The following is a 12,500-nucleotide window of genomic DNA, read 5'->3' on the forward strand; positions in this document are numbered from 1 at the left end:
ACACAAGACCTCATGTTAGCACATTTTTTTTAATCTTTTAACTCTAAAAAAACTAATAAAAGGCAAAAAAAAAAACATATATGTTCTTTAATGTTTGATTATAATTTTACTGTCTTCACATAGGGATGGGAATTGATAAGATTGTATCAATAATAATGCAACTGACGATTCTGATTATCGATCCGATTCTTTAACGATTCTCTTATCGATTCTTGATAGCACTGTGTGGAAAAATGTAGTCATATGCTTTTAAAAAAAACCAAGGGGCTTTATTTATTTTAAAGTTTAAGCTTGAGTTAGCAAACTGTACTTTTTATGTAATTTATGTAATAAATAGAACCTTATTGTAAAGTGTTACTGATTAGTTATACACCGATTCAGACGTCTCCTGTCCTGAGTTCACTGTTGGAAAGATCAGTTGTTTTAACCATTCATTAAAATGAATCGGTTCAAATGAGTCATTAGTTCGCGAATTGGACGTGTCATGCGCGTTGTGTGATTATCCCAGCAGTTAGGACATGGACATCCAAGATTTCTGTCAACACAGAAAACATTTAATCACTGGATAGTTTTTTCGTTTAATTAAAGTGTTGTTTTATGTCAGCTGAATGTCCGGAACGCTTTCCAGAGAAGATAAGGCAATTTATTTAGCACAATTCACACCCAGTGGTAATTCAGGGAAAAAAAAAATCTCCGAATGCTCCACGGAAACTCTTCCGACCTTTTACCACCGTGTCGATTTATTTTGATTAATATGCGCGCGGGAGAGAGAGCAAGACAGCGCTTAGTTTGGAGCTTATTTTTTACAGTCTATGGTTTGGAGACGGTGAAGTCTTGTTTAGACTTTAGCCTGGCTCCGAAGAGAGAGAGAGAGTGCGCGCGACCGGGGCTCTCTCTCTCTGCTCGTTCTTTCAGTTAAACATGCGCCCTGTCACAGCAGTTCATCTACATTACTCACCGATCTTTGGCGGGCGCTAAAACAAGTTCAATGCAGGAAAATTCATGCGTGAATTTAACTGAGTAGTACATGACCATGCACTCGCACAAATGCGACCACATCAAATTTTAACTCGCACATTCTCAAAAAATGGTCGCATATGCGACCATTTTGGTCGCAGTCTGGAACCCTGAGGTATATAGACAGGGTTACATAGATAGCACAAGAAATGAAAACACACAGGTACAAGGACAAGCAGAGGCAAAGCAAGAGAGGAGGCGATGAAAGGGATGAAGATGAAGAACTGGGAAAGTCTGTTAACAGGTAAGAGCAAGCTCAAAGAGGAGGAAGGTGTGTGAAGGATGTTAAGGTGCTTGACTGTTTGATGTGGTCGGGGAGGGCGTTCCAGAGGGTGGGTGCAGCAGCAGAGAAGGCTCTGTCTCCCCAGGTCCGGCACTTAGTCCTGATGGTCTTGAGTGTGTCAGCACCAACGGACCTGAGGAGGCGGACGTGAGCGTGGCGGGTTAGTAGGACGGAGAGGTATGGAGGGGCGAGGCTGTTAAGTGCTTTGTATGTGAGGAGAAGTATTTTAAAGTTGATCCTGTGTTTGACTGGGAGCCAGTGGAGGCTGTAGAGGACAGGGGTGATATGATCATGGCGAGGGGTGAGAAGGCGGGCAGCTGAGTTCTGTACATATCAAAGTTTAGCGATGATTTTTGTTGTGAATAAAGCTTAACCGCTGTTTTCTAATTGTGTCCTCTTTTGGAAGGTCAAACAAAGTAGTTTTGCTTTCACAACAAAAAACACAACGTCTCCACGACATGGCGGCAACAATAATAATAATACAGCGAGAATAAAAGTTACACCTTCTTCATCTGCGCATACATGTGGGCGGTGTTATGAAACTCCACACACTGACGTAGAGTTGTGGAGGCGCGTCTGACGAAGCGTTTTAGGAAGGCGTGGCTGAGCCTTAACTTTTATGATGGATGGATGGATGGATGGATGGATGGATGGATGGATGGATGGATGGATGGATGGATGGATGGATGGATGGATGGATGGATGGATGGATGGATGGATGGATGGATGGATGGATGGATGGATGGATGGATGGATGGATGGATGGATGGATGGATGGATGGGTGGGTGGGTGGATGGAGGGATGGATGGGTGGATGGATGGGTGGATGGATGGGAGCATGGGTGGATGGGTGGATGGATGGGTGGATGGAGGGATGGGTGGATGGATGGGTGGATGGATGGGTGGATGGAGGGATGGGTGGATGGGTGGATGGATGGATGGATGGGTGGATGGATGGGTGGATGGATGGATGGGTGGATGGATGGGTGGATGGATGGGTGGATGGATGGGTGGATGGAGGGATGGATGGATGGGTGGATGGATGGGTGGATGGATGGGTGGATGGATGGGGGGATGGGTGGATGGATGGATGGGTGGGTGGGTGGGTGGATGGATGGATGGGTGGATGGATGGGTGGGTGGATGGGTGGATGGGTGGATGGGTGGGTGGATGGGTGGGTGGATGGATGGATGGATGGGTGGATGGGTGGATGGATGGGTGGGTGGGTGTATGGGTGGGTGTATGGGTGGGTGGATGGATGGATGGATGGGTGGATGGATGGGTGGGTGGATGGGTGGATGGATGGGTGGATGGATGGGTGGATGGATGGGTGGGTGGGTGGGTGGGTGGATGGATGGGTGGGTGGATGGGTGGATGGATGGATGGATGGGTGGATGGATGGGTGTCCTTGACTGAATCCTTTACATAAACACCTGATCTAATGCCGGGGTTCAGACTACACAATATTTGTGTCTGTTATGATAATCACTGTCAGATCATGTAATTTTGACTCCTAAATTCTTGTTACATGTGTGATGTCATCAAGAAGGCGGAGCTAGCGACTGACTTCCAGAAACAAGAGCGTAAACAAACAGTGGTTTAACCCTTTAGAACCGGCTGGGTCATCGCCGACACATACCAGCAAGCTGTATTCATTTGACCGTAACTCTTCAACCGTTTGCACGATCAAAACCATTCAAATTGCCCCTGACAGTCGACAACATGCGCTTTTAGGCAATATACGGCTTATTACGGTAATGCTTTGCATCTGCAAATGACAGCAGAGCGGGAAGGAAGGATTTGAACAGAGAGATACGACGCGCGGCAGGTTAGAGTGTTTTGGATTGCATAAAATAATAAAAGAAACGAACAAATATATGGCGAAAGAAGTGTTAGACAGCAGAAGAGGGGATTGGGATGATTTTTAATGAAACTTGGGAAGCGGATGGCCGTTACTCTTTCACGTATCTAAGCATGTAGTGTGTGCATGTGTATGTGTGCGTGCCTATGAATGTGTGCATGTGTATGTGTGCGTGTATGAAAAAAAGTGTCCTAAATGAAAACTGTGCAACCCAATGTCACAAAAAAGACTTGTATATTTGTATTATAGTTCATTTTTCATTGTTAGTTTCTTTCGTTTCATGATTTTTTCTGTTTTTTTCTAAATAAAAATCAGTAAATTAATTCTCGTTTTTTTTATTTTTGTCTATTTAAATTCTATTTACAAACTCACCACACACAATAATAGTCAATCTTTTAGAAAGCTAATCTTTTTCTGAAAAAGATGACACCTTGCACATGAAGATAGCACATTGTTTTAGCATTTTACGGTTCTAAAGGGTTAATCAGACTAATGCTAATTCCAGCACTCGCGGGTTCCTAAAGCGCTATCGTTCGCCAGCGTTTCTCTCTTTTCACTCTGTCGTGATCGTTCCTCGAGGAAACTTCATAAAGGCAGGAATATTGTTAAAATATGATAATAATAATGAACCAGGCATTACACAGCGGTTCACAAACTGTTGTGCTTGAAGCTTTAGCAAGAGAAGCTTGGCGTGTGCCAGAAACTATATATAGTAATAGTTTTGTCAAGATAACATGAGATCACAAAAGCAAGACTGAAACATAATAACAGACGTTCCATTATCCGTTTCCAGGAACCTCCATCTTTCTCTCAACAAAACCCACACACAGCTTTGTAATTCCCAGAGACACTTCAGTTAATTGGCTCGTGCTCGTTTACGATGCGGCTCACAATAATGGACGATCCATGATCAATAATCAGAGGAGCTCTGAGATGAGGACGTTTGTTCTTCATTCAGCTCCTGCTTTTCAAACTCTCGTTCTCTGTGTCTGAGGAACTCATGAAGACGGCGGTGACTGAACACTTGATGCCTGTGCACAAACAAACGTCTGATGGAGAGACAGATATAGCATGTAAATGTCACAGAACACTGAGGAACTCTATGATGCATGTCTGAAACACACAGACAGATGTGAGGAGGTCGAGAGACTCGGAGAGAGACGGGAATGAAGAACCGCTCAAACACCATCAGCTGATCGGACTGATCATCATAAGGTTATTATTCAACTGTGTCCGGGTTAGAGAAGAACAGCTCAGAGAGTTCTGGATCAGGTTCTGGATCAGAGAGTTCTGGATCAGAGAGTTCTGGATAAGAGAGTTCTGGATCAGAGAGTTCTGGATCAGGTTCTGGATCAGAGAGTTCTGGATCAGAGAGTTCTGGATAAGAGAGTTCTAGATCAGAGAGTTCTGGATCAGGTTCTGGATCAGAGAGTTCTAGATCAGAGAGTTCTGGATCAGAGAGTTCTGGATCAGGTTCTGGATCAGAAAGTTCTGGATCAGAAAGTTCTGGATCAGAGAGTTCTAGATCAGAGAGTTCTGGATCAGGTTCTGGATCAGAGAGTTCTAGATCAGGTTCTAGATCAGAGAGTTCTGGATCAGAGAATTCTGGATCAGAGAGTTCTGGATCAGGTTCTGGATCAGAGAGTACTAGATCAGAGAGTTCTAGATCAGAGAGTGTTCTGGATCAGGTTCTGGATCAGAGAGTTCTAGATCAGGTTCTGGATCAGAGAGTTCTAGATCAGGTTCTGGATCAGAGAGTTCTAGATCAGAGAGTTCTAGATCAGAGAGCTGCTGTTGTTTCTTCATCTCCCACTGATATCTGCAGCACTCAGATTCTGTTCTGCTATCATTATCCAGCAGAGTCAGGCCTCAAATACACACAGCCATTGGGGACACTTACAATCATAGAAACATAAACATAACATCCATCCATCCATCCATCCTTTCATATCTCTCTCCATTCATCCATCCATCCATCCCTCTCTCATCCATCCATCCATCCTTCTATATCTCTCTCCATTCATCCATCCTTCTTTATCTCTCTCCATTCATCCATCCATCCATCCATCCATCCCTCTCTCATCCATCCATCCATCCATCCTTCTATATCTCTCTCCATTCATCCATCCATCCCTCTCTCATCCATCCTTCTATATCTCTCTCCATCCATCCATCCTTCTATATCTCTCTCCATTCATCCATCCATCCATCCATCCCTCTCTCATCCATCCATCCATCCATCCTTCTATATCTCTCTCCATTCATCCATCCATCCCTCTCTCATCCATCCTTCTATATCTCTCTCCATCCATCCATCCTTCTATATCTCTCTCCATTCATCCATCCATCCATCCATCCATCCCTCTCTCATCCATCCATCCATCCATCCTTCTATATCTCTCTCCATTCATCCATCCATCCCTCTCTCATCCATCATTCTATATCTCTCTCCATTCATTCATCCATCTCTCTTCCCATCCATCCTTCTATATCTCTTTCCATTCATTCATCCATCTCTCCTCCCATCCATCTATCCATCCTTCTATATCTCTCTTCATCTATCCATCCATCCTCTGTATCTCTCTTCATCCATCCATCCATCCTTCTGTATCTCTCTTCATCTATCCATCCATCCTCTGTATCTCTCTTCATCCATCCATCCATCCATCCTTCTATATCTCTCTTCATCTATCCATCCATCCTCTGTATCTCTCTTCATCTATCCATCCATCCTCTGTATCTCTCTTCATCCATCCATCCATCCTCTGTATCTCTCTTCATCTATCCATCCTTCTATATCTCTCTTCATCCATCCATCCATCCTCTGTATCCCTCTTCATCTATCCATCCTTCTATATCTCTCTTCATCTATCCATCCATCCTCTGTATCTCTCTTCATCCATCCATCCATCCATCCATCCTTCTATATCTCTCTTCATCTATCCATCCATCCTCTGTATCTCTCTTCATCCATCCATCCATCCTTCTGTATCTCTCTTCATCTATCCATCCATCCTCTGTATCTCTCTTCATCTATCCATCCATCCTCTGTATCTCTCTTCATCTATCCATCCTTCTGTATCTCTTCATCTATCCATCCATCCTCTGTATCTCTCTTCATCCATCCATCCATCCTTCTGTATCTCTCTTCATCTATCCATCCATCCTCTGTATCTCTCTTCATCCATCCATCCATCCTCTATATCTCTCTTCATCTATCCATCCATCCTTCTGTATCTCTCTTCATCTATCCATCCATCCTCTATATCTCTCTTCATCTATCCATCCTTCTATATCTCTCTTCATCTATCCATCCATCCTCTGTATCTCTCTTCATCTATCCATCCTTCTATATCTCTCTTCATCTATCCATCCATCCTCTGTATCTCTCTTCATCCATCCATCCATCCTTCTGTATCTCTCTTCATCTATCCATCCATCCTCTGTATCTCTCTTCATCCATCCATCCATCCTTCTGTATCTCTCTTCATCTATCCATCCATCCTCTGTATCTCTCTTCATCCATCCATCCATCCATCCATCCTTCTATATCTCTCTTCATCCATCCATCCATCCTCTATATCTCTCTTCATCTATCCATCCATCCTTCTGTATCCCTCTTCATCTATCCATCCATCCTCTGTATTCACTAAGACACTCGATTCAACTCATTACTTGTTTGGCTAAATCTCACAAAATTCTGTCAAAAACAGAAATTATAAGAAATTACAAGAAATTATCGTTCCACTTAAAGACAATGAATTATAATATTACACTGTAAAAATATTTTGTCAAAGTTGTAAATAAAAAGTTTTTCCAATAAAGTTCAAAATTCATGTTAATTCAACGTGTTACTTGCCATTGTGAAAATTAATTTTATACCCAATTTAGAACCATTAAAATGCTTCACATTGACAAATTTAATTATTATATATTATTTAAATCAACTTTAATTAAATGTACTAATTTTCCCAGGTAATGTATTAGTATTGGTAAATAATGATATAGTATTGAAAGTTTAGTGTTTTACTGCCTTTCTTTATACACATCTAGCCAAAAAACAAAGAAGTCAATGAATTACAGTATTTTATTTGTAATGTAATAATAATATTGAGCAATATTAACGATCTGACTGTACTAATGTATGAGAACTGAGCTGGACGATGACATCATGTTCTGCAGAACTGCTTTACAGATGAAAGAAACTCATTTAATAATTGATGATCTTTACAGCGGAACTGAACTGACTTCAGCTGAACAACAGACCAAACACATCATTTCCCTGTTTAACTGTAAAGATGCTCTGAAACACCCTGTGCTGTATAAAGCGCTGTAGAAATAAAGCTGACTTGACTAGTGAAAAAAGACTAGACTATATTTCAGTAAAACAGCAGGGCTCGATATTAAGGGTTGTATGGGACAAGTGGAGCTTTTGAAAGAACTTGACTTGCCCGACCGGACAAACAGCCTGATTAAAACGGCAATAACAAAAAATAAGTAGGGAATCACCAAAACACGAGTGATTCTGCATTCATTTAGAGCAAGTATTAAGTCACTTAAATTTTAGATGCAATATTGACTGTTTTTGTTCTATTTTGGCAGTGAAAATAGTTCCAAACAAAGATCACAGCAGAACCATAACGCATCTCACAGCAACACTCAACCGTGTTTCACCATTACTGAATGATTCAGCGTTTTCAACGAATCGGTTTGAGCCAAAGATTCAATGACCCATTCATAAACAGCCTCATTCCTGAACGAATCAGCCATTTGAACGAATCGTTTGAGTCAAAGATTCAATGACCCATTCATAAACAGCCTCATTCCTGAACGAATCAGCCGTTTGAACGAATCGTTTGAATAAATGACTCGCTCATTAAGACGCCTGGCGCCACCACCTTTCGTGTTTAAAAGTATCATTCTTTCCAACATTTCTTATTTGTATATTCAAAAAATATTTCAAACAATCTCATAACACTATTTAACGCAGTTGTAATTTTTCAGTGTAAATTATTCAATTATATAGGTAACAGCCCAATAGTGTCTTATTATTCTAATTTAATTTATTGATCAAATGTAAGAATTTAAAATGAAAGATGAAGCATATATTTAAAACGATTAGGGGAGAAAATGGCCTTTATAAAAGGTTAAATATAATAAGTATGCAGATTTAAATGTCAAAGCTGACTGAACACTGATGAGAATATTGCTTCAGAATAAAAAAAATCATATTTTCTTCTGGACAAGCGAACGACCGATTTACTTGTCCAAATGTCGAGCCCTGAATAGTATTACGTATTAAAAGTAACATCTGCACAATTTAAAGTCTTAAAGGTCCTAAAACAGGAAACAAAGGGAACCCTGAAACAAATCTCTTTATGCTATTATTATTATTGACATAATTTATATTTTTTCTTGTGATTGCGGGGAGAAATATGGCATGTTTTTGTGGGATTCACCGACTATAGCGCTATAGAGCTCACACTAGAGATCACGATTCTGAACAGACAACTAAACAAAATAACATCCAATTTACTAGAAGTTCTGACAAAATGTTAATTGCTGCAGTTTATTTAATATGTTAATTCAATCTGAATTAATTATTTTAAACAAAAAATGGTTTGAATGAATAATTCAATGACTCAAATTAATACTTGACTTGTTTCATTGATGAATCAGCGTTTTTGAACAAATCTCTTGAATGATTGATTCAATGACAAATACAGTATTTACAGTCACTTGTCGCCACCTACTGGTGTAACGATGTAATCGACACAATCTTTATATGAAGCATCAAGTTACTTTCAAATAAGGGATGCTTGCTCTATTTCAATCGATTCCGTAGACATCAGTGTTTATATCCGAACTGCAAACATGTATCCCAGCACTTCTGCCAATGCGGATCCGAATGCTCCGGTGTGATTTTGTCAAAGGTTTAATAGACACGATGAGATCACGTGGGTGTCTGAATTGAGATCGCGATCTTCTAACGATTAATCGTGCAGCTGATGTCCATAAAGAGAAGTCATTGATGTCCATTAGCGTCCCATCCGGCAAGCTTAATCTTCCCAGAAGCACTTCAACAACAAACACCCGAGGAAAACGACTACGGTAGACGGATTTACCCGCTTTACAACAGCGCTGGCATTACCCTGAAACTATTACTCATCTATTTTAGGAATGTCCCAAGACCGGAATATTTTGGAAGGAACTCAGTAAATACTTACAAAGAAAAGCTACGATTCCTGTTAACTGTGAAGAAGTTGATGATGTGCCAAAATATTTTTCATCTGATGGTGGTAAAAATCTTTCGTTTATATTTGATTTAATTATTATATTTGCTCGTTACTACAGTCAAATGGAATGAAAAACTGCCAAACAATTTAAAACTGATATTAAAATATATTTAGAAACAATATCCAAATGTAAAAACTTAAAAGCAAGGAAACCTACACAGGTGTTTAATAGGTACAAGGTTTTCCTGTAAAATGTCTTTCTTTTCTTTTTTTTCTCTTTCTTTCTTCATTTTTTTCCCTTTTGTTTACCACTGACATGTATGGTTATATGACACTCTTGTATATAAATGATGTTTTGTTCTTATTAAAATGCAACAACAACAACAAAATAATAATAATAATAAATAAATAAGCCATCCAGCCCTAGACACCTCGTCTTGTGATTGCTGACAAAGGCCTCATTTACTTCATTCATGCAATTTGGAAAATCCTCGTATTTGCGGCTTGTGCTGCACAAAAGGCCCATTCAGAGACGAGACGTCTGAACATGTTCAATATTTAGGTGTAATTGCGCATGCAGGCTCTATAAGCGGCGTGCTGGTTTTGGCTCACATGTAAAACAAGAAACGGATAAACAGTGATATTCATAAGACAGCAGTTCAGCAGTCGTGACAGGCCAGCTATTTATAACTCTGAGGATAGTAAGGAAAAGTTCCTCTTCACATGCAAAAGAAAACAGTTACGAGCTCTTCGCCATCAAATAAACAGATCTGGAATAACGACAGCTAAACCTGCAGAACTACAGCACAAGACCTGATACATGTCTTTAAGAGCATTAAACTTCTTTTAAATGTTTGAACATCTTCAACGTGAAAAGTGAATGACCGATTTATGAGTCCAAAGGAGAAGGACAAGCACATGAAAAGGCTTAATGTCGAGCTTTGTATACAATTTGAATACAATTTGATATATATATATATATATATATATATATACACACACTCTAAAAAATGCTGGGTTGTTTTAACCCAATTTTGGGTCAAATATGGACTAACCCAACGTTGGGTTAAAAATGCAATTTAAAAAATGGCCAAATTGCATTTTGAACAAAATCAAAAATGGACAAAAATGTAATTTAAAAGTAGACAAATTGCATTGGTTACATTAAAAATGTAACCCAACGGCTGGGTTTGTCCATTTTTAAATTGCATTTTTAACCCAACGTTGGGTTAGTCCATATTTGACCCAACATTGGGTTAAAACAACCCATCATTTTTTAGAGTGATATATATATATATATATACACACACACATTTAAAAAAAAACATTATACATTTTTAAACCCAACGGTTGGGTTAGTCCATATTTGACCCAACATTGGGTTAAAACAACCCAGCATTTTTTAGAGTGTATATATATATATATATATATATATATATATATATATATATATATATATATATATATATATATATATATATATATATACACACACACACACATTTTAAAAAAAACATTATACATTTTTAAACCCAACGGTTGGGTTTGTCCATATTTGACCCAAACATTTTTGATGTCATATGTATATATATATATATATAAAATGACATCAAAAATGTTTGGGTCAAATATGGACAAACCCAACCGTTGGGTTTAAAAATGTATTTAAAAAAACCGTAAACCAACCGTTGGGTTTGTCAATATTTGACCTAAACATGGGTTGAAAACAACCCAACATTTTTCCAACATCCAATTTATTCTCTGACACTTAAGCTGACCGGTAGCCTATATTATCTAGTAACCCGTCTCTAATAACTTTACTTTTGTTTATTCAGAGGAGATAATTTGCCTAAACCTCAACTCACCCTGATCTACCACAAGTTTGCATACTCATTTCCATAGAGTGCAATAACAGGTGAGATTTCTATGAAAACCACAGAGTCAGGAGCTCATAGTTGAGAAGGACAGCAGTTAGCCGTAGTAAACAACACTTAAGAGTGAATATATATCTGATGGTGATGGTCACGGTTGTGCACGATGGATCAGGCGTACAACAGCATCTCTGCTTGATATCTGATCGATCCAGTGTGAGATTACATTCAAAAACATTACGCAACAACCTCTAGTATTAAAGGGACAGTTCACACAAAAGTGAAAATTCATTCTGTCAGCATTTACTCACTCAGCAGAGAGAAATACATACACGGCTGGAACAACTTGAGAAATGACAAAATTATGACAAAATGTTCACTTTTGGGTGAACTATCCCTTTAATCAAGGCACCTTTTGGCCCATTTATTTACATGATTTTACATTTGGGGAGAGAGAGAGAGAGAGAGAGAGAGAGAGAGAGAGAGAGAGAGAGAGAGAGAGAGAGAGAGAGACTACTAACTTTATAAAGTATATGCTGAGGTAAAAATTCAGTGGTTGTGTTTTTTTATTTATAACATATGATATAGGCTAGTTAAGTAGCCTACCACAACAAGACCATGGGAGCCGTTTTGCTGAATATTATCACAATGTCACATTACATTGATTTCATAGTTCAATAAACAAGTACTTAATATTAAGTTACTTTATATTGACTACTAATATTGACTGTTCTTGTTCTATTTCATCACCGAAAATAGTTCCAAACAAAGATTAACCGCAGATCGAATCGGTTGAATGATTCAATGACCCAAAATGATTCAAAGTGACTCGGCGCCACTTACTGGAGTTTAGTTTCATGCAAAAGTATAATTAAATTTTTTTCCCAGCATTTCTTGCTAGTATATTCAAAAATAATTTATAAACATAAATCTCATAACATTATACATTGCAGTTTTAACAGCCCCAGAGTGTTTTATTATTATTTAATTTATCGATCAGATGTCAGACTTTGACATGAAAGATAACAACGACTACATAAACCAATTGGCCTTTATAAAGGTAAATAACGCCCTGGGGTAAATATAAAAAATATGCAGATTTAAATGCTGATAAGCACACTGATGAAAATATTCCTTTAGAAGAAATTGTTTACACCACCAAAAATATTTTTTTTTTCCGTAAAGTAACTTTTTTAGGAGAAGAACAAGCACATAATTTGATTATATAACAT

The 12,500-nt window shown here is 38.8% G+C and overlaps 1 protein-coding gene across 1 annotated transcript in view; it reads right to left on the reverse strand.

The window, feature by feature from the left end:
• inpp5a (inositol polyphosphate-5-phosphatase A) overlaps positions 1–12,500 on the reverse strand; it is a 184,154-nt gene that overhangs the window by 170,641 nt on the left and 1,013 nt on the right. The gene's annotated exons all lie outside the window — the stretch shown is intronic.

This window comes from Squalius cephalus (assembly GCF_949319135.1).
Source record: "Squalius cephalus genome assembly, chromosome: 21".
Lineage (NCBI taxonomy): Eukaryota > Metazoa > Chordata > Actinopteri > Cypriniformes > Leuciscidae > Squalius > Squalius cephalus.